At 38.1% G+C, this 22,618-nt stretch overlaps 2 protein-coding genes across 4 annotated transcripts in view; both read left to right on the top strand.

The window, feature by feature from the left end:
* The window catches only part of LOC144010111 (uncharacterized), a 292,179-nt gene that overhangs the window by 219,165 nt on the left and 50,396 nt on the right, over window positions 1-22,618 (top strand). For 2 of the 3 annotated variants that reach the window (XM_077510235.1, XM_077510236.1), the window contains one exon: window positions 8,472-8,646. The gene's annotated coding sequence lies outside the window, so the exon portion shown is untranslated. Of the gene's footprint in view, window positions 1-1,631; window positions 1,705-8,471; window positions 8,647-22,618 lie in introns of those variants that run through there. The other variant, XM_077510237.1, reaches the window with a different exon arrangement.
* flrt2 (fibronectin leucine rich transmembrane protein 2) overlaps window positions 13,805-22,618 on the top strand; it is a 58,433-nt gene continuing 49,619 nt past the window's right edge. The window contains exon 1 of the mRNA XM_077510226.1: window positions 13,805-14,114. The gene's annotated coding sequence lies outside the window, so the exon portion shown is untranslated. The remainder of the gene's footprint in view (window positions 14,115-22,618) is intronic.

A 22,618-nucleotide genomic window follows, 5' to 3' on the forward strand; every position in this document is an offset into this window, starting at 1 on the left:
ATTTAAGCTTTTTTTTTTTTTTTTTTTTTTTTTTACACAAATTTCTTAACCTTTTTTTTTTTTTTTTTTTCTCATTATTATAGGGCTTTTTATTCCACCAATAATCTTTGGAAATTTCAAGATTTATTTATGTACTTATTTATTTTTGTAATAGGCATATTCAACTCATTGGCAACAAGGTTATTATAGTTAACGAAAACTAACATTTTGAAAAAAAACAACTTTGGTAACAAAATGAAATAAAAACAAACATGCTTCCTTTTTTTAACTATAACTAAATAAAACTATAAACTATACTTTGTGTATAAAACTATAATTATATTATAATTAATCTTTCGGGGTTCCTTTTAAATGTATTTATTTCAGTACTGCTGTATGTCTGTAGCTACAGGTGGAAGTGGAAAGAATTGTTTGAGAATTGTAGTTTACTTTATGACACAATACTTTTTTTATTTTTTATTTTTATCTTGCACTCGACAAATACTCCATATATTAAAAACAAATCTAATACTTAAACTAATACAAGCTAAACCAAAACAAAGCATTTGGGGAAAAAAAAAAAAAACTAAAAAAAAAATTGCTGTAAATTTAAATGAATAGAATGAAATATCAATGATTATATTATAATATAATAAAGTCCATGTACTTAATTTTCTATAGTGTGTTTGCAAGCTCCATCAGAAGTGTGGTAATCACTAAGTGAACAAAGTGAACCTGCCTGCTGAATTAACCCTCCAAAGATCTTTGAATCGCAAGTGACATGAAATGCCTTCATGCCATATGTTCTGATGAAACTGAGACTTGTGATTAGCTTATTAGACACAGCCATCTTTCGAGACTAACATGGGTGCGTCATGATGGTGCCTTGGGGGCAGCATTCAGTGTGTCAGGGCAAGAACAGTAAATCAGCCCGGACGCTTCTATTCTCTGCACTTAACAGGATTGTTAAGTCACAAATTCGGCACTGATCTCATTCAAAGTTATACTAATCCTTTTATAAAGAGCGGCAATTACATTAGCGTTAGACAGTGACTGACATTTATCGTGACGCATTTGACGACCCGGTGGCTGATTGTTGTTTATTGGAAAGATGATACAAATAATTTTTTTCTTTCAATTGAGTTTTCATTTGGAAAATATCCCCCAGAATAACCTGAAATATGTCACCGCTTAGATGGAAGCGATCCAATCCGGTGCCGAGTTACGGCAGGTAGCGCTGAATTTTGGTCCGTCTGACCTTGCTGGCTTTCACGCCAACAGCTGCTCGGCTTGTCAGGCTTTTCTGTCAGTGCCGTGGCGGCAGCTGAGGAGCCATTTTGGCGCCCGATGCATTCAACAGCTGGTGGTGCCAGGCCCGAGGTGGGCGGAAGAGAAGACGAGCGGGGAGGTCGTGTGTCGACGGAGCCGCGAAAACATGGGAGGCGGCGCGTTACGGACGAGGGGCATGCTGCCAAATGGCAAAATAATGTTTACCAAAAAAAAAAACTGGCACTTCACAGGCATTGCTCTTCTGAGATCTGGATCTGACCTAGAATCACTTTTTAAACTGCAGCTTAAAGAGCCCCATCTGCATTCAAGCCACTGCGTAATGCAGTCTCTTTTTTTTTTTTTTTTTTTTTTTTTTTTTTTAGAAGGCAGAGAAGAAAAAGCTGGCTCTAGTTTACAGAGAAGTTCCCCCTCTGGGCCAGGTATGCATGTGCGAGGTGAGGCAATAAACCACTTGTGCATTTTTCAGACATGACTACGTGTTCACTGCAGTGTGGAAAATGATAAAAAAAAAAAAAATCAAAAAAAAAAAATCAAAACACGTTTTTGGGAGGGAAGGACAAAATATTTAACAACGTTTTTACACGTTTTTGGCATTGAATGAGTTAATGTGTACAAATCGATCTCAGGTGTCTGGAATTATCTTGTGCATTTAGGAACCTCATTCCCCCAAAAAAGTGAATAAGCGAAAGTTGTGAAACTGCCCCCAAGTTGATTCTATTCCCCCATTACTGACAGCTAAAGTCGACTTATCATTTTCAAGGGTTGCCTGGAATCTGGTCGTTCGAACTTTACAGAAGCAATATTATGTCTGGGCTAAGGTTCACCGTGTTACAGTGTTGGCATAGATTAGCATTAGCAAACAGAGTTACCTTGTGAAAACTTCCACAAATGTCTTTATCCATGTGGCTGCTACAAAGTGTCCAATAATCAAAACTAAAGTACAGTTTTTCGACACTTCATACCTCCTCCACACTTTTTACTTTTTAACTCATTCACTCCCAGCCATTGTCACAGAAGCAGTCCCGTTCGCTCCCGGCTGTTTTACTGGATTTTGACTGATTTTGCAAGGCCCACAGAATATTGTGTTCTTTTGCTATAAAAGCATGGAACCTATCAAAAGAAAGATTAAAGTCTCTTCTTTCATCAGGAAAAAAAAAAGTTTCTGTCTGTTTCCGTTTTGCAGCAATTAGCATTAGAAGAGAGCTAAGTTTCATCAGTTTTTGCAAATCTATAATTAAGTATATAATTAAGTATCTATAAATAAGTAATTGAGCTTTTTTTCTACATGGCCCTGGTTGATCTCCTTTGCTCTGCTGCCACCTGCTGGCCGTTTGTGTAATAACTACCATTTCTGCAAGTGTTCTTTGCAGCTGAGAGGCTGCATCAAAGCCTTCTATATGATTAGCATTAAAAAAAAAAAAATGTATGAATACGTCTTTGGGACACTTAGAGCATTAAAAAAAACATATTTATACGTTATTGGGAGTAAATGAGTTAACTGCCAAACATCTTCTCTTCTCCTTTCCACTTCTCATTAACCACGTGTTGAGGATGATAGTGAAAATATGCGCCCCACCCAAACGCTTTAGGTGAACTCGTGAATGGGGAATTTCCAAATGTACCACTTGAGGGGCTTTTTTTTTCCCCTCGGTTTTAAAAGGAATGCAGGAGTATTTGAGAGACCGATATACACTCAGTGGATAACATTTTAATCCTCACAGCAGCTCATAAAATAACTTGTGCAAATTCAGATGCTTCACATGTACATTGATGAAGTGGAATTTTTTGGTTGCAAATTTGTTTTTCCTCGTGTCAGTCATCCTCCCTGTTTGAAAAAGAATGTCGTCTCTCCCCCCAACTCCCTTTTTCTGTTTTGCTCAATCCCACAACCTGCTGCGTGCGTCCGGGGATACTTTCCGTTCTAACAAATTGTGTGCGCTCGACACTGTTTGCTGCCTTTCGGTGTGTGTGTGTTTTTTTTTTAAGGAGAGTCTGTCGAGATGACAATACAGCTGAATAAATGAAGAAAGACATCAACATTTGAACAGGACGCGCCAGGTGGATGGAAAGCATCCAAGCCACACTGTGATGCATCAGACTGTCGGCTTTTGATATGGTCCCCCCCCCCCCCCCATACATCTCTGTTTCGTTTCTTCTCTAACCTTTCGGTAAACCCTCGTAATGAAGTGATGTCATTTCTCGTCTTTGTATTCAAACAAATCACGTGATCTAAAATCTTTAAGCTCCTCAGGAAAGAGATGCTGAAGAGGCTTTGAGCTGACATCTCTTGTTATTTATTTAGTTTTTGTTTGGACACCTGATTAAAGCAAGTCCAATATTTCCTCTCTCTGCCATCTCCTGAGGGAAATAAGAGGCTATTTTGAAACTAAATGCTCCACATTGTCAAATGTGTGATAGATGACATAAGTTTTAAAGCAATAAGGCAATGGAACTGCGGGCGGCAAAACCCAAACTATGACATGGAAACTGATAAAGTCAAACACAAGCTACGGAGCCGGAAGGCAATTATTTTTGCTGGCTTTGATATACAAAATGCTCCCCATTGAACTTTTCCGTATCCTATTTTCGTGTTTTTTTTTGGTCAAAGTAATTGCTTAATGCAAGTAACATGAGCGCAACAAGCAGCCAAGAGAAAATAGCAATCAGACAATCAAGGGAGTTGAGGTCAGGAAAACGCGATAATTACAGTCGAGCATGACTTCGACACAAGAACAAAAAAGAATGTCGTTTATCGAGGATGCGGTGTAGAATTACTACATCGCGTTTGTTAACGTACCTGTCAAAACACATTCTGTAAATGCTATCAGATGATGGACAGATTTGTGTTGTAAACAATAAACAACAAAACGCATATTTTGTGGCGATTAGCCTCAGAACAGATTGTGGCGCTTGCACCGACCGTGTTGTGTCCTTGTTTATATGTGTTGGTTTACCCAGATTTTCTTGGTTCCACATAAAAGCCTTTATCAATTCAATTGGGATAAATTTTCACCAGGAAATATTTACAACAAATTTAATCACTAGTCAATTTGTTGACCGGTTACTGCAGCATGAAGCTAGTATGACTTCATTTCCCATGATTCTTAAGCAGGAAGTCGTTCTCGTTCCAGTAAGGTGTAGTGATGGGCATTACAGTTCTTTTAGGTGAACTGAATCACTAGAATCAGTTCATTTAACTCATTTACTCCCAAAAACGTATAAATACGTTCTATTTTAAATATTACCATGCTCCCAAAGATGTATTTATACGTTTTGGCTTTGATGCAGCCGCTGAACTGAAGAGAATGCTTGAAGCAATGGTAGTTATTACAAAAACGGCCAGCAGATGGCAGCAGAGTATAAGAGATCAAAAAGCTCTTTTTTTTTTTCCCCCGTAGTTTTAAACAGATTTTGAAATAATGATGAAACTTAACCATATTTTGATGCTAATTGATGCAAAATGGAAACAGAATTTTTTATTTATTTTTTTCCTGATGAAAGAAGAGGCTCTAAACTTTCTTTTGGTAGATTCCATGTTTTTATAGCAATAGGACACAATATTCTGTGGGTCTTGCAAAATCAGTCAAAATCCAGTAAAATAGCGAAAATGTCCTGGGGGTGAATGAGTTAAAAGAAGCGTTCAAAAGATTTGTTCACCGAATCATTAACACTCTTTGTTTTCATGCTCTTGCCCGCAGCCCCAGTACGTGGATGGACAATTGCGCAATATTTTTTTATTTTGTTTGTTTTATTTTAGTTAGTTTTGTAAACATAAAATGTAGTTTGAGTTAGTTTTTTTTTTTTTTTTTTTTTTTAAAAGCATCTTCGTTTTTATTTTAACAATTTTTTTCTTTAATTTTAGTTTTTTTTGTTAGTTTTTGTTAATTAAATAAACTTTAATAGCACCTGTGTTTTTCGACACTCTCCAGTCTTACTTTGACCATCTCCAAACATTTTTTTTTTTTATGTCAAATGCCATTTTTAGCATACGTCTCGGGCCACTAAAAAGTGGACGGCGGGCCGCAAATGGCCCCCGGGCCGTAGTTTGGACACCCTTGTGCTAATGTTTGGACATAAATCGCAGCTTGATCTCGTCGAGTCTCAATGAAAGCTAATGTGTGCACAGTATGTGTGTTTCCAGGAGCTGTTGCATAATGAATTGGAAACATTTTCATGATCGCACAAAACTTCTTAACGATGCGGCTAATTTTAAAGGATGCGCAAGTCAAACACCTAAATTTAGATTTAAGAGGCGCCATTATCCTCACTTGCTTCCCGTTTCCAAACACAACTACAAAGGGGGGCAAGTTTCCCCTCATTTACTTCACTCCCATTCATATCAAAACATGTTATATCAAGTAGTATCCATCTCCTTTGATCTCCATCCACTTTCCTCAGGCTTTGAATGAGTAGCATACAGTAAAAGTGATATTCCATCCAGTGTGCCAGTCAGGCTCCTGTGTAATAGGCTGGCACTTGCCGGTAAAGACGTTTGCACAGTAAATAAGGACTCCACAAATGTGCGCGGCCGCAGTGCCCCTTTGAGAATCATCACTGGCTTCGTCATGGTTGTGGTTAAAGAGTTTGTGGTGATGGAAATGGATGGAAAACCAGGAGCAGGGTTTTAGGTGGAATTAAGTCAGCAGCAGGAAAGATAATGTAGTGTGGTCATTACTAGGGGTGTGCTAAAAAAAAAAAATCGATACGGCAATATATCGTTGCGGGCCTCATGTGTGTAACTGTTGGTTCACATTGTACAGCTAACATTGTACCTCACCTAAGTTTACGATTTATGAGCTTGATAGAGCGACGATTGCTAAGTTTGACAAATCTCCAAACTTTCCTTGACATTGTTTTGCTGTTTAGAGTGAAATCACTCAACAGGCACTAAAGGCAGTGCCACAGATGTGACACATTCATTCCCTCGTGCCGTGAATGCTACATTTAGCACACTATTATCTTGTGCACCATGGTTGTGCAAAAGAACAACCTTGCTTTTCACACGTCTTATTTGGTTGAGCGGAATTCAACCAGTTTGTTTGGGCAGGTGTGAACACTGTGATCACGCTCGGGTGCAGATCAGAATGAATGGTCCGAGACCTTGAGAGGTGGTCTCTGTCTGACAACAAACAAACGGTCTTGTGATATGAGCGTGATCCCACTCGATATACACTGTAAGTAGTTGTAATTAAAAAAAAAAAATAAAAAAAAATAAAAAAAAGGAAATGCGTAAAAATGTCTTATTCAGAAAGATTCTGTCGAGTTCAGTGGTTTTTAAAGTGGGAAAAAAAAATAAAAAAAAAAATATATATATATATATATATATATATATATATATATATATATATATATATATATATATATATATATATATTAGGGCTGGGAATCTTTGACATGATTCGATTCTGATTTTTGGGGCTACGATTCGATTCAGAATCAATTTTCGATTCTTGATTCAAATGATTTTCGATTCAAAATAAATTATAATAATAAATTATAATATAAATAATAAATAAAATAAATAAAATAATAAATAATATAATAAATTATGATAACTATAATAACCCTATTGCCATATTAGAAATAAATTGGTTTATATACTGTAGCATTTTTATAATTATGCAAAAGGACAAATAAATGATTTTTACAATTTTTAAAACTAAACACAATTTCTTTTCATAACATTATGTGGCCCTTGCGTCCTTCTGATTTTCTGTATGTGGCCCTCAAATGAAAAAGTTTGGACACCCCTGGTCTATGTAAACCAATGTGAAGGTGCATTGTTGACAGGCTTTTTTTTTTTTTTGCAAATAAAGCTGTCGGAAAAATGAAAAGAAAAACCATCTCAAGGGGCCTCTCAGGAGCAGGGGACCAACTGGTTTTCTGGCCTGGCCACTTGGGAGGGTTGCATTAAGCAAGCCCGTGCATTCCAGGTGTTGTCTTTAATTGGCAATTCCGCGTGCAATAAAGCATTTCACGTCCTTTCCCTTGTAAAGTGCTTTCATTCCAGCTCCAAATGATGTAATTACCCTGCTGTACCTGGCGAGAGGGCAGGCGAGAGAGTACAGACGTTTGCTCTCAGCAAGAAGTCGGGTGAAGGCTTTGCTGAAATGTGTTTTCACTTAAGAATGAAAACACTGTAAAGCGACATGTTCACTCACCCAATAAAGGTGCACTTTAATTTTATTTTGTGCCTCCCCTGCTTTAGCATCGACAACAAAACATAAAAAATAAAATGTCATATGACGGCTGTTCCGGGCTATTTTTGCTTCCTTTTTGGTTTCATCATAGTTTGAGGTTTGACTTGCAAACATGTCGGTAGGTATAAAATGAGTTAATCCGGTTTTAAATTTAAGCAGAGTTCTCTTGCGCCTTTTAAAATGAAAATCAGTTTCGCCAGCCCCCTTGTTTTGTCCCATTATAGCCTACAGGTCCCATCCTGGTGGACCGTTTTTTTTTTTTTTTTTTTTTTTTTTATCCAGTCAGCAAGCCAGTTTCTTGGGCTATGTGCGCATAAACCAATTTAAAAAAAGTTTTTTTTTAAATCGCTAGTAGGGAAGTTTTCTTCTTACCAGAACAAGTTCGTGCTTTTGTGTCTCACAATCATGGGAAATGTAGTCTTATTTTTTATTTTATTTTTTTTCGGTTTACCGATGCAACATATCATCATTGCTCTCTTTTTTTATTTATTTTTTATTGTTTTAATGTGTGCATGTGTGTGATTTGTACTCATTAGTTCACCTAAAACCAAATAAAAATCCCATTACCCTTGACCCCGGAGTCTCGCCAGAGCCGTGAAGGTCAGGAGACCAGAGGAAAGGTCAAAGGAAAGAAAGATGAATCAAAGCGAAATCCAGCACCAACTAAACACCACCTGCCACCCACATGGTTACAAAACCAGAATCTTACAACAACCCCAGAAACGTCTAGATCAGGGGTCCCCAAGTTCGGTCCTCGAGAGCCCCTATCCAGCTTGTTTCCCATGTTTCTCTCCACTAACACACCTGATTCATGATCGGGATCGTTATCAGGCTTCTGCAAAGCCACCATTTCCAGCAGTGTTAATACATTCCCAATGGCACCTTCACAAGTGATTTACTGTATTTTCAGACTGGATACAATTACAAATATGGTAATGATGTTAACTAACCTGCAGAAAGATCCTATCATTCAGTATTTTGTGCAAAATTCCTCCGTTTTAGGTGGTGTTCACTTCCCCATGAGACCCCCAAAGGTCAAAAACCAATGGCAAGTGTTGGTCGGCCAAGCGTGCGGAGACGTGTAACAGTAACCTGCGGTCGCTCGACCAAAGCGGATCTCATGATCCGCCTGAGAGTTTTGGAAACCTCAAGAACAAGTTCAGCCTGTCAGTTTATGGTACGTAACAAGAACTCTATCTGAACGAAAGATTCCACAGAAGTCATGTGAACAAATAACTAGAGCAGTGGTGTCCAAACTGCGGCCCGGGGGGCCATTTGCGGCCCGCTGTCCATTTTTCAGTGGCCCGCGACATATGCTAATAATGGCATTTGATTCAGTTCAAATAAAATCAAACAAAAATGTTTGGAGATGGTCAAAGTAAAAAGGGAGGGTGTCGAAAAACAGGTGCCATTAAAGGTTATTTTAGTTAACTAAAACTAATGGAAAAAACTAAAGCTTAAAAAAAAACAAAAAAAACAAAGCAATATTGTTACCAAAATAAAATAAAAATGAAAACCAACTGAAACTACATTTTATGTTTCCAAAACTAAAACTAACTATAATTACAGAAAACATGTCTTTCGTTTAAGTCTTTGGTAATTAATTTAATGCATGAGCTCTTGGGGATCATTTTAAATGTGATTTTTAGTAGATTTATTTTGATATAAACCGGAATAATGACGCTTGAAAGTATGTCGCACAGAAGTGACGACATCTAGTAGCAGCCAATAGAAAAGCACCTTCAGATGACGTTGCGCCGATGGTGTTTTTTAAATATTGCGCACAAATAATACACATTTAAAAAAAAAAAATACTAATACTGAAACTAACAAACTAAACTAAAAATAATCATTTTTTTAAAAACTAAACTAATAAAAACTAACGGGACCACCCAGAAAACTAATAAAAACTAGTGTTGTTCCAATACTGATACCGGTATCGGCAGATGTGCCGATACTGCATTAAAACAGTGGTATCGGTATCGGTGACTACTCACCAGTAACATGCCGATACCATTAATTCCAACACTAATATAGGATTTTAGATGCAGCATCTTGTGTCTTGCTCGTGCACGATGTTCACTGGTATGTGACAAACTTTAAAGTATCGGTACGGTATCGGTATCGGTATCGGGTGCCAAAAAACGGTATCGGAACAACACGAATAAAAACTAACTAAAATGAAAAATTCCAAAACTATAATAACCCTACTGCCATATTACAAATAAATTGGTTTATATACTGTAGCATTTTTCTAAATATGCAAAAGCACAAATAAATTATTTGTACAAGTTTTAGGACTAAACACAATTTCTCTTCATGACATTATGTGGCCCTTGCGTCCTTCCGATTTTCTGTACGTGGCCCTCGAATGAAAACGTTTGGACACCCCTGAACTAGAGGAAGAAAGTGAGAAAATCTGACTTCTTCCTGAGGCCTACCTGGCTCCGGTTTAGCATATCAGACCAGCCCATGCCTGTCACGGTTCCAGCATTGGCAACGTCGCCAAAAAAAAAAACCAAAAAAAAAACAACAAACACAAAAACAAGCTGTTCGCTCTTGCTGCTGTTCCCATGGGAACGAGCCTTCAGAGGGTTTGTACCTGCCTGTACTCATCGCACAAACACCAAACATGCTTTTTTTTCTTCTTCTTCTTTGGGAACCGAGGCCTCATATGGAACCCTGTTATCAGTTGCAAGCGATTAGTTGGCACCAATTGTGAAAACTGCCACAAGGGGAGAAAAGGATCGGGATTCCTGAGATTTGGCTCGCACGCTCATTCACGCGTTTCCTGTCCTAATAAAGACCACACGTGCCCGGCGGCATCGGCGAAGAAGAGGTGCGGTTTAAAAGAAGGGTGGTCGGCTAGAGGGAGGAAAGCAGACCGGCATAAAAGTAAACACATTTGACTTGTCTTTAATAAGACCCTCTTTTTTTTTTTTTTTTTTTTTTTGTTTTATTGCAGTGTACAAGAGGGAATGTCAGTTTAACAATGGCAATCGCTCTTTACTTCTCCTTGCCAAGTTGTTTTTTTTGTTTGTTACTCTTATTGAACCTGTGTAAGGAAGTGGCATACGCCCAAGAAATAAATTCACTAAAATTAGGGACTACAAAAGTAGGCGACATCCAGAACGAGAAAGCAAAGGAATTTGTGTAATCATAGTAACAAAATGTTTGCGTGTACGATTTGATGCTGATGCAAGCTACTGAAGTGTGAATCAATACCCGTCACATTGTTCCTTTGCATTCCCACATAAAAATAATTTACTATTTTAATGGGAGTGTATATAAAACATTAAATAAGATGTCAGCAATATACACAACTGTTAATATACTGTTGTAATGTCTGTAATCATTTGGTTGTTTTTCCCAGGATTATACTGTGCCCCCCTCCCCCTTTCCTATGTTTTTTTTGTTTGTTTTTTTCATTTAACTCATTTGCTCCCAATAACGTGGAAATATGTTTTTTTTAATGTTTTAAGTGTCCCAAAGACGTATTTATACGTTTTTTTTTGTTTTTTTTTAAATGCTAGAGCATACAGAAGACTTGATGCAGCCTCTCAACTGCAAAGAACGGTTGCAGAAATGGTAGTTATTACACAAACGGCCAGCAGGTGGCAGCAGAGCAAAGGAGATCAACCAGAGCCGTGTAGAAAACAAGCTCAATTACTTATAATTTTAAATAGATTTGTGAAAACTGATGAAACTTAGCTCTCTTCTAATGCTAATTGCTGCAAAACGGAAACAGATAGAAACATACTTTTTTATTCCTGATGAAAGAAGAGACTTTAATCTTTCTTTTGATAGGTTCCATGTTTTTATAACAATAGAACACAATATTCTGTGGGCCTTGCAAAATCAGTCAAAATCCAGTAAAACAGCCGGGAGCGAACGGGATTGCTTCTGTGAAAATGGCTGGGAGTGAATGAGTTAAGAAACATGGGGCGCTGTAAGGTGACCCACCAGGCTTCCCGTTCTGTCTCCCTTTGTTGGTTTTTATTATCTTGATGTTTCTTGGACAGGTTTTGACTGGAAGTAATTAAAGGAAAACTTATACAATAAAAAAATCATAAATCCAAGTTTTGACTTACAAATTTACATTTTGTTTCAAGGCATGATTGTAGAAGTATCAGAATAATATGACATTATCTATTGTTATTAAAATTTCAGCACAGAAATATAATACACCTTTTTGATAGATTTCCCCATCATGCAAATTCTTTGTCTTTAAAAATTCATACATTTTTAAGTACTAATAAAATACTACCTTTTTAAAATGTATTAAACGTATCCGTCAGATATTTTTCTTTAAGTTTGATTATATTATAGATATTTTTTCCTGATAAATTTAATGTCATTGCAAAGAGTTTTGTTTCACTTGATCTCATGTTATTACTGTAAACCAATGCAACAAAAAAAATAATGGCTTTGCCAGACCAGTGCACACTTATTTTAACCGATACCATCTCCGTCCTTTTTCAACATTGTGATTTGACACTTAGCTGAGTTTCACCAAATAGCAAAAGTCTGCCCATGTTTGGAAAAGAGATCCTTCTTGTGCTGGATTCAAACCACGAGTGAAGAGAGAGAGCGGGTTTGTTGTGCGCAAGTGTAAAATTGCTTTGCCTGATTCGATAATACAACCCTGCAAAAAGAGCCAAATTGCCGAGTCAGTTTAAAGTACAGTGGGATTTTTTTTTCAGTGTCAGAATTTAAAAAAAATAAAAAATAAAAAAAATAAAAAATTGTAACATCCATCACAGGAAAATGACGCCGAAACATGGCCTCCTGTAAGGTGCGGCTTACTAATGTAATAAATTAGTGATTACTTTAGACAGATTACTGTATAGAAGAGATATGTACATTGTGATGGAACATATTTTTCTGCATATAATTGAAATGGAGTTTTTTTTTTTTGTTTGTTTGTTTTTTTTTTTTTTCTGAATGAATTATTGGTTCTCTGCCAGATAGGTCTAAATTCTATAATTATATATATATATTAGAAATAAATTTTATCTTTGGCAATTAATTTAATAAATGATTTTTTTTTCTTTTAGAAATACACAAAATGATATATGAAATAAGAAACTATAATGAATAAAAAAAAATAAACTATTATAATCCTGCTAATTGTTGCTTGACAAATGTTAATTCTATGCTTGTAAAAGGCCACATACATCGGCGACTACATCGGCATGCATTTTGTGTTTTTCCAAAATCTTATCTGTAAGCCATTGATTGTTAAAGATAACGATGTGAGATGAGTTTGAAGTTAAATGTAAGTCCATAAACATGTAGTTTTGGTTTAAACTATTGACATAGGCAAATCAAAACATTGGAGGGGTGGGTGTCAATTACTTGAAGTTCATTCATGCGATTCTCGTCAGGACTCGGTCCCGATCTGCCATGACTAGTGGGGGCTTATTCTCCCCTTCTCATGTTCTTCTCATAACATCTCTTGTTGAGACTGGACCTTCTTTTGGAACAACTGTAGCAAAAAAAAAAAAAAAAAAAAAAAAAAAAAAAAAAAACACCAAAAAGGCAAAACAGACGTTCAGAGTTAATCCTTAAATGCTCACTGAACAGAAGTATGCTGAGGTCTGCTACAATATATGGCAAAGTCAGCGGCTAATCTTTTGGAATTGTTCATGTTGCAAAAAAATTCAACTAAAAAAGAAAAAGGGGTCATTTCATATTCTCAGACATAAGGTGTTGTTCAACTTTTTTTTTTTTTTTTTTTCCCCGCTGGAAGAATCTCGTATGAATTCAATGTGACAATAAGGAGCATTCAACTTGAGAGGTTCCAGGGCACACGTTAGTTTGTATATACAGAATCAAGTATATTATATGACGAATACTCTCTTGACAAAAGACAATTCCTTGAGGCAAACGCCCGAAACGCTGAGTGAGCAATAAATCTCGCACTTAGGGGAATTTGAGGTGTCGAACTGCTGCTCAAGTCGGCAGCTCCGAGTGCTGTCAAATGTTGTTTGGCCCCACGACGTCCGCTGTCTGTGACCCCTTTAACTCCTGTTTTGTTCTCGGCGCTGCAGCCCCCAACTAAGACACAAAACCGCCCTACAAGGCTGAGACGGACCCCTCTTGACTGCGTTCCCCTCCACGCTAGCCCCGTAACCTTTGACCTCGGCAGCACCTCTGCCTCTCTGTGTGGCTGCCCTCGCATTCCAGTCCCCCAGCTCTGAAACCTGAGCCGGCGGTGAGCTCATCGCTGGCCCGGCACATTTTCAGGAGTTAAATGATACCAAAAAAAAAAAAAATGTAGAGGAAAAGAAAAAACAAGAAGAGGGGGGAAAAAAAAAAAAGGGGAGAGGCATCAGGTCTGGAACTGGTTGTGTGGACTCACCGAAGGCACCTCAGGGGTTAAAGTTACATGAGAGACAGCGAGGAGGAAGGGGAAGAAGCCGTCTTTGCTTGTTTGTCTGTCTCCTTTTCCTTCCAGGGCCTGACTGACTGCTACCTTCATTTTCCTCCTGACACGCGCTAGCAAGCCGGCCGCCCTTTCCCATATGTGCTTAAAATTTAACGACCTCATATGTGGGAGCTGTCCTGGGCTGTGAGGGTGACCTCGCCAGCTTGCGTTTGCCACTCGTCTTCTCCGCCATGACCACAAGTTGTCCAAAAGCGGTAAGTGTCCCTTTTTAAAAAAATATCTTAACAGTGTGTATTAAACAAAACATGGTTGAGATGAAATGCAACCGCCGGATCCAAAAATGTACACGACAATGAAAATTTGTGATTGACGCTGCCAATTAACGAATATTTTGGTAAAATAATTGAATCAAGACATTAGACAGACATGCTGTACCTCACGATATAATTCAAGTACATCCACAAAAATTTAAAATGAAACCTGATTAAGCAATTTCTAGAGATGAATGATTGACACTACAAATGAATGACAAAAAAATATGACATGTGGAATCCATTTAAATGAGGTGTAAAGTTCAAAGATAGAATTATGTCGAATGGCATTAAATGATTTGGAATTATATTGAATGGTAATGTTTAAAGTGATGTTGAATGATATTTAATTATATTGGAATTTGGTGCAACATGTGAGTGAAAAATGTGGAATTGTTTGATGAAGATTTGAATGAATTTGATTGTATGGGATTAGGTGGAATTATATTGAAGGAATTTTGAACGATACGAGCGCTAACCCGAACCCATTCCCTCAAAATGAGTAAATGAGTTGGTCAAAAAGTATTTAATGAAAAAGGTGGATTGATTTTGCTCTGTAGATGTTGAGAGAATGTTGACAACTATCCTGAGGTGAAATGAATGAGAAGATTGAGCATTGGGAGTAAATTGTTGAATGTGTCATTGGAAATGAATGTTGTTTTTGGGGGGTGAAAAATTTTGAATTGTGGCAAAACTGTTAATGTTATGAATGAGAAAAATGATAGCCCGTGAAGCGTGAATCTTTGGAACATGTTGACGTTGGAATGGTTTGAATTGGTCAACAAATGTAAACGTAGAAATAGTTGAACAGCAAAAAATTGTGCGATACAAAACTATAAATGTGGGAATGCTGAAATGGGGATTTTTGGTGTGAAAAATGTTGAACTGTAGCAAAACTGTTAATGTTATGAATGAGAAAAATGATGAGCGTGAATTTTTGGAACATATTGACGTTGGAATGGTTTAAATTGGTCAACAAATGTAAATGTAGAAATAGTTGAACGGTAAATTGTGGAATACAAAACTATAAACGTGGGAATGCTGAAATGGGTATTTTTGGTGTGGAAAAATGTTGAACTGTAGCAAAACTTTTAATGCTATGAATGAGAAAAATGATAGCCCGTGAAGCGTGAATTTTTGGAACATGTTGACGTTGGAATGGTTTAAATTGGTCAAGAAATGGAAATGTAGTAAGGGATGAAAAGAAAATGGCGGAAAACAAAAATATAAACGTGTGAATGCTTTCAGCAATCACATTTCTCTGACTGTATCAATCAAAATTCTGAATTTTTGCATTATTGATCACCCTTGAATAGGATTTCATTAGACTCTGCAAATGGCAGTAAGTGCACAACTTGCGTGTAAATGAAACTTTCCGCTAGCTGATAGAGAATCTTTCAATTCCTCATTGTGCTCCATCTCAGGATCTATATTGATGAGTGCTCCCAGTTAATCACAGCACACATAATTAAACCACTCAGTCTCACTCTCCTGCTGAGTTTCGAGGATGTCTGAAGAAAGTGAGCAAAGTTGAAAGAGAGAGAGAGGCTGAAAGCGCCAGCGAATGCTTCAAAGCTGGGACCTTCTTTTTTTATTTTATTTCATGCATTATTCACGATCGGCTTGTTTCTTCCTGCTCCATGCCTGTTGTTTAGTGACCCGCTGCACTTGTCTTGTCAACCTTCCGCTTGACGTCTCTCTGAAGCTCGCTTTAAAACACTTACTGATGATTTTAATAAGTGGCCCGAAATATAAAAGGTTGAGGCACACCCGCTATTACAAAGACACAAGATAAATTTCACATCTTTTCATGGTGGATACAAACAAAAAAAAATACAAATATTAACAATCCGGAGAGGATTTGAAGTTTAAATTCATAAATCTGTCACCGACGTTTCCTCTCGATGTGAAAAACCGTTTAACGTAATTGCGAGCATTTCCGTGTTATAACTTTTAAAAAATGTCCGAGGTGAAACGGCGGCAATTATCTCGCAATGGTCTCGTTATTTAAATGGGTGTGAAGTGCGCCATTGCTCTTGCAGGTAAACACACAATTCTTCTTGGGAAATAACAACACGCCCGTGATGAAAAGTTGTTTTTTGTTCTTTGCCAGGGAGAGGTGCCCCAATAACCCCCATTTACAAAGCCTATTCACAGTATTCACTTAACACGCTAGCAGCCAGCCAATGAGCATGATTAATGAGTAAACATTACAGTATATAGGGAATAGCAACACATAACGTTGTCATCATCAACACATCACCCCAACACCTTAATGAATGCGTTGAGGTCACTGAGTGGCTTTATTCTCACACGTGTTTGGCTTTTTGCAGGTTAATACTTACTGGAGCTTCACAAAAAACAAGGAAACTAATTGGGAAACATTATATTACAAAAATATATTAACCAAAAAGCAAGCTGGGAGGATTCACTCTTTTTCACATTATATTCCAGTGTTTCGGTTGCTTTATTGAAATTTATAAACTGGAATGCAACCAATTGTGGTGGTAGCCGCTGTCCAACTGTCCATTTATGTAGTTATTATTTGTCATTAATTAGCCTATTAACTCATTAAGTCCCAGCCATTTTCGCTCCCGGCTGTTTTACTGGATTTTGACTGATTTTGCAAGGCCCACAGAATATTGTGTTCTATTGCTATAAAAGCATGGAACCTATCAAAAGAAAGATTAAAGTATCTTCTTTCATCAGGGAAAAAAAAGTATGTTGCTATCTGTTTCCGTTTTGCAGCAATTAGCATTAGAAGAGAGCAAAGTTTCATCAGTTTTCACAAATCTATTTAAAATTGCAAGGAATTGAGCTTTTTTAATACACATTTAAAAAAAAGCAAAAAACTAAAACTAATATTGAAACTAACTAAAATAAAAGTAAGCATTTATTAAAGAACTAAAACTAATAAAAAAACTAACAGAACCACCCTGAAAACTAATTAAAACGAAAAAAAAAAAAAAAAACTCAAAACAAAATAAAAACTAAAATGAAAATTTCCCAAACTACAATAACCCTACTATCATATTGCAAATAAATTATTTGTACAATTTTTAGGACAAAACACAATTTCTCTTCATAACATTATGGTGGCCCTTGCCTCCTTCTGATTTTCTCTATATGTGGCCCTCAAATGAAAAAGTTCGGACACCCCTGACCTCGGCTATATGTTGCATACCAGACAGAGAACCAGAACAAAAACACTCAGGTAGGCACTGAGACTGAAAGACCGTCCAAACAGTGCGGCACTACTTCAGCTTGCTCAAGGGCACCTTGACAGTAGCTACTCTTTCTCGAGGTCCCCTTTTTTTTTTTAATGGCAGTAGAATAATGTTGATAATTTCAACATTCAAAGAAAAATACAACAAAAATTGATAAAGAATTTCAAAAAAAAAAAAAAAAAAAAAAGCTGAAGTGATTTGGACTTTGCTGAGGTCTGGATGCATGAATCAGACATTGTCTGGCGCTGGACATGACCCGACGTCTGAGCTCAGATATGTAGAGAGGGAACAGGAGAGCGGTGAACAAGCAGAGGAGTATTTGCGGGGGGGAGTGCACTGGGTAGAGTAGCGACTGGTCCCAGGCCAACTGGGGGGGGGATCTAGCACAAGGAGAAGCTTGTCTAGTTTTTTTTTCTACACTTGGACCACAAGGACCTAGAAAGAAATGATAATTCTGAAATACCAGCAAAAAATGTAATCATGGGCAAATAGAAGATTTTTGGTTAATTGAAGCTAAGGGGGGGGGGTGTAGTTAATTTTTTATGATATGTAGGGCAAACCTCCGTTCTGACATACTGCTGTTTTTAGTAGTTCTAAAAGAATGCTTTAAATGTATTTTTTTTTTTTTTGGAAGATAATACTTGGCTATTAGAGGTCCAATCATTAGATTAGAGGCAACTTTAACTTGAGATGAGGAAAAAAAAATAAATGTAGAGAACATGACAGTAAATTCAAATAAAATGTTTCCCTATGTGTGTCCTGAGATACGCCGGTAATCAAACACCCGGGTGGCCGCTTTCTGATCTAATGAAACGACGACAAACCTTAGCAAATGACTTCCTCGGCTATTCACGCGGACTTAATCGAGGTATTCTATGCAGTTTTCAAACTCGGAATAAGGCGGCGAGGGTTTGGAGGTGGCTCAATGATGAGGAGGCGGAACCCGTGCTCAGCTTGACAACTCGTCAATACCCCGTAATGAAACGGTGTAATGTGTTACTTTGATTGCTACGGTTTGTGTGTGTTTTTTTTTTTTTTTTAAACAGACCCTTAGATTCAAAACACGAGGGAAGGCGTTGCTATTGGAAGAAATGAAGAGTGATTTGCTAGGTTTCTATGGCGGTATGAAATAAGCAAAAAAATGATTCACACGGCTATGGAGAGCGAACAGTGACTTGGCTGCAAAAGTTAATAGTTTTTTTTGTTTTTTTTTTTTTCCATAACCTAGGAACATAGAAACAAAATGTACATATTCCAAAAAAGCACATGAAATGAGTGAAGGAAAGAGCTACTGTCAACAATAATCATCTTAACTAAATTAACTCATTTGCTCCCAATAACGTGTAAATCAGTTTTTTTTAATGCTCTAAGTGTCCCAAAGACGTATTTATACGTTTTTTTGTTGTTGTTTTTTTATGCTAGAGCATGGTAGTTATTACACAAACGGCCAGCAGGTGGCAGCAGAGCAAAGGAGATCAACCAGGGCCATGTCGAAAAAAAGCTCAATTACTTACAATTTTAAATAGATTTGTGAAAACTCTCTTCTAATGCTAATTGCTGCAAAACGGAAACAGATAGAAACATACTTTTTTTTCCTGATGAAAGAAGAGACTTTGATCTTTCTTTTGATAGATTCTATGTTTTTATAGCAATGGAAAACAATATTCTGTGGGCCTTGCAAAAATCAGTCAAAATCCAGTAAAACAGCCGGGTGCGAACGGGATTGCGAAATGTGAAAATGGCTGGGAGTGAACGAGTGAATCTGTTTCATTGGGTCGTTTAACTGTGCAACAGTATGTCATAATACTTTGACGTCGACTCAGATGTTCGACTTGAAGTGGTGCAATTAGATTGAAGTTGAACTTAAATTGTTTGGCCTGAGGGTCATTTCAGTCTAGATGCAAGAGACTTCCCTGACATGATTAACCCATAGGTGAGCACTCAAGTCAGTTATCCCTCGTGTATCCATGTCGGTGAGGCCCGACAGCGCAGTGGAAATTATGGGGTATTGTATGAACGGCAAGGACTAGCGGTCGGCTCTGAGTTTTGAACAGTCTGGTCATTTGCCATCACATCTGGACTATGAAAGAGGTCTTATTATGGATCCCGCTGCTATTCTTGGCAAGCCACGCCCTGCATACCGTGCAAGCTCTTAAGACTGGCCGGAGACGGATGACGAGTAAGCTTAGATTCAGATAAGTTATTTATCAGACCGTAAGCGTATAGTTAAGAATGAGTTAGCAGGTGTTCGTTTAAAAAAAAAAAAAAATTGGAATTGTGATATGGGAGTATATCACAATAAACTAGACTATCACGTGAGACAAATTGAATAGAGGCGTAAGTTGTTATTCCACAAATCACTGAAAAATGATTGCAGTACATTTTTAGGCAACCTCTAAACTATTTTGTGAAGTGCTGCGCTTCGTCTGCCGACGTCGGTTTGACATGCACATTTTATGGGCCGTTCGTGTTTGCTTTGGAGCTTTTTTCTGAAAGAGGCCCCAAAAAGCCCTCCTGAACTCTATCCAGACCAGCTGCCAGCAGGAGTGCAGCGCACTCACTCGGAGCCTTGATTTTTCTGCTTGCAACCGCACTGAACTTTTAGCCGACGCATTTTCGATTCCGTCCTCATCTTGCCGCTCTCCTTCACACCTCATAAAAACACAATTTGTCTCTCGAATCTAATCTTTCGCAGTAAGGCCTTTTTTTCATATTGTCATTTACAAGCAAAGTACGAAGCCGATCGGCGTTACTCCTGCGGCGCGAATGCGTTCGGTGACTCGTGTTACATGTTTCCAGAGCAGAACTAACGGAAGACATTGATTGGATTAGAAGAAGATTGGAAGATGCATCCTCTCACACGCTCACATCAAAGCGGAAGACGCCTCAGAGACGAGGAGGATTAATATGTACAGACATGTTTCATGTGGCAGGAGCAGCGCAAACTGTTTACGTTCAAGTTCTTCACAGTTTTACTTGTCAAGATTTTGCTGGCAGTAGACAGTTAGCCGAGAGAGAAGTCAGGTAAACTTAAGCAGTCTCATTTTATACGTCGGATTCAAACTGTGCACGTTTGTTTCTCCTCTCTTTATAATCCCATCACGGACTCGACTAAAACGGAAACTAAATAAAGCTCAGACGTACACCAACACCGGATGATCCGAATTAACTCATTCACTCCCAGCCATTTTCACAGGCCTGTGTTTATAAGTTCAACATTGCCGGTAGAAGAGCGCATCGTCTACCTCCCGAGTTGGGGGAGTTGTTTAAAAGTAACACCGAGGATGAAGATTTCGTGATTTGGAGTGAAAGTGATAGTTTGGTACACGTGTTAGCATGTTCTTTATGCTGGAGTTATATGAATAACTTGTAGTGATGGGAACATAATTCACCCATGGAACGTTAGGGGAGTTATCCTGTTCGCTTCTAGCTGAGTGGGGAGTTGCTGTTAAGACCTCAGAAGCTGATGTCAATAAAACGCCAGCCTTTGGCTCCGTGCTTCAACACTCCGCCTCCGACTCCCGTCACTGCTCGCTACAAACTCTTAACTCATTCACTCCCAGCCATTTTCACAGAAGCAATCCCATTCGCTCCCGGCTGTTTTACTGGGTTTTGACTGATTTTGCAAGGCCCACAGAATATTGTGTTCTATTGCTATAAAAACATGGAACCTACCAAAAGAAAGATTAAAGTCTCTTCTTCCATCAGGAAGAAAACGTATGTTTCCCTCTGTTTCCGTTTTGCAGCAATTAGCATTAGAAGACCACTAAGTTTCATCAGTTTTCACAAATCACAAAAGTAATTTAGCTTTTTTTCTAGATGGCCCTGGTTGATCTCCTTTGCTCTGCTGCCACCTGCTGGCCATTTGTGTAATAACTACCATTTCTGCAACCGTTCTTGCGAGGCTGCAGTACCGATACCAATACCTGGTATCGGTACTCGCCCATCCCTACTTATAAGATTGTCCTATGTCGATTAATTGGTCGTTCGTCGCTGGGGCAAGGGAGTGCGCGTAGCAACCGGCAACATGCACCGTTTAATATTTAGTGACCGGATGGTGGGGGTCGACCGGCTCGAAAATGGACTGGCCGTTCGGGAAGCTCCCAAAATTCCCCAGTGTCATATGACTCGGAATGTTTGAGGTATGAATAGTTCTGAAAGGTAGACAAAGACCTAACAGACACCACGAACACTGTTGACATTTCAGTAAATATATAAACTTCTTAGTTTCTGTTACATTGCGCACCAAGACCCCAAAATATTTTTACCATCTGATCTGGAGAGCTTTTCTTCATTGTTCAGCAGCTAGCTATGATTTCACCGTCATGTGTTCCGGGTTATATCCTGCGAGTGACGCAAAGGACAGTTTTAGAAATCAGATTTAGATATGTAGGCCAACTCGGAAATTTGATTTGAATCAGATTTCACACCACCTCCAGCATAACTGGCAGTTATTTCTTGCCATCGCACTTGATTAAAAAAAAAGGCTCCGATTCCAATCTTGATCAGCCAAAATCCATTTTGTCAATGTAAACATAAGGCATATTAGTCGTTTTTTTGCCTGCTAATCCACTCTGTCTGGCTGTGTTTAGCCTTTATTTGACACGATTTTCCCCTCAACCAGACAGTGTGACATCATCTTTTTTTTTTTAGTTATTGTTGCAATATCCAAACAAAGCGACAGAGCAACTTCTCTTCTGCACTAAACACCACAAAGGCATTATGCAACTCCCCGGACTTCCTGTTTTTGCTCTCTTTAATAAACCTTACCCGTAGGATGATATCAAAAAATGAAATAGTTCTCATATGGGGTGAAACTTCATTTTATTTATTATGTAACACTTTAGTATAAAGTTTATTTATATCTGATAAAACTGTCCGTCATACTGCCGCTTTTTTTTTTTCTTACAATTGTGTGTGTGGACTCCGGCATGTTACAGTACACCCTTATTTTATTACATGTCACTCGCTTATTTGCTTGCTATCAGGTGCACGCTGAATGATGCATTCCTTCTGTCTCGAAAGATTCACGGTAATTATACAGTAATTGCTTGTCCGCCCTCTCCGCCCACCCACTCTCTTTTTGTACCTACTGAACTTGGCTGAAACAATACAAGTTCAAATGAAAAAAAATATTCTGCCCGGTGGCAAGACATCGACACATGTTTCAAGACTAAATTATTCAAAAATAATCACGGCTATATTTATGCAGAGACGAAT

This window comes from Festucalex cinctus, chromosome 21 (assembly GCF_051991245.1).
Source record: "Festucalex cinctus isolate MCC-2025b chromosome 21, RoL_Fcin_1.0, whole genome shotgun sequence".
Classification (NCBI taxonomy): domain Eukaryota; kingdom Metazoa; phylum Chordata; class Actinopteri; order Syngnathiformes; family Syngnathidae; genus Festucalex; species Festucalex cinctus.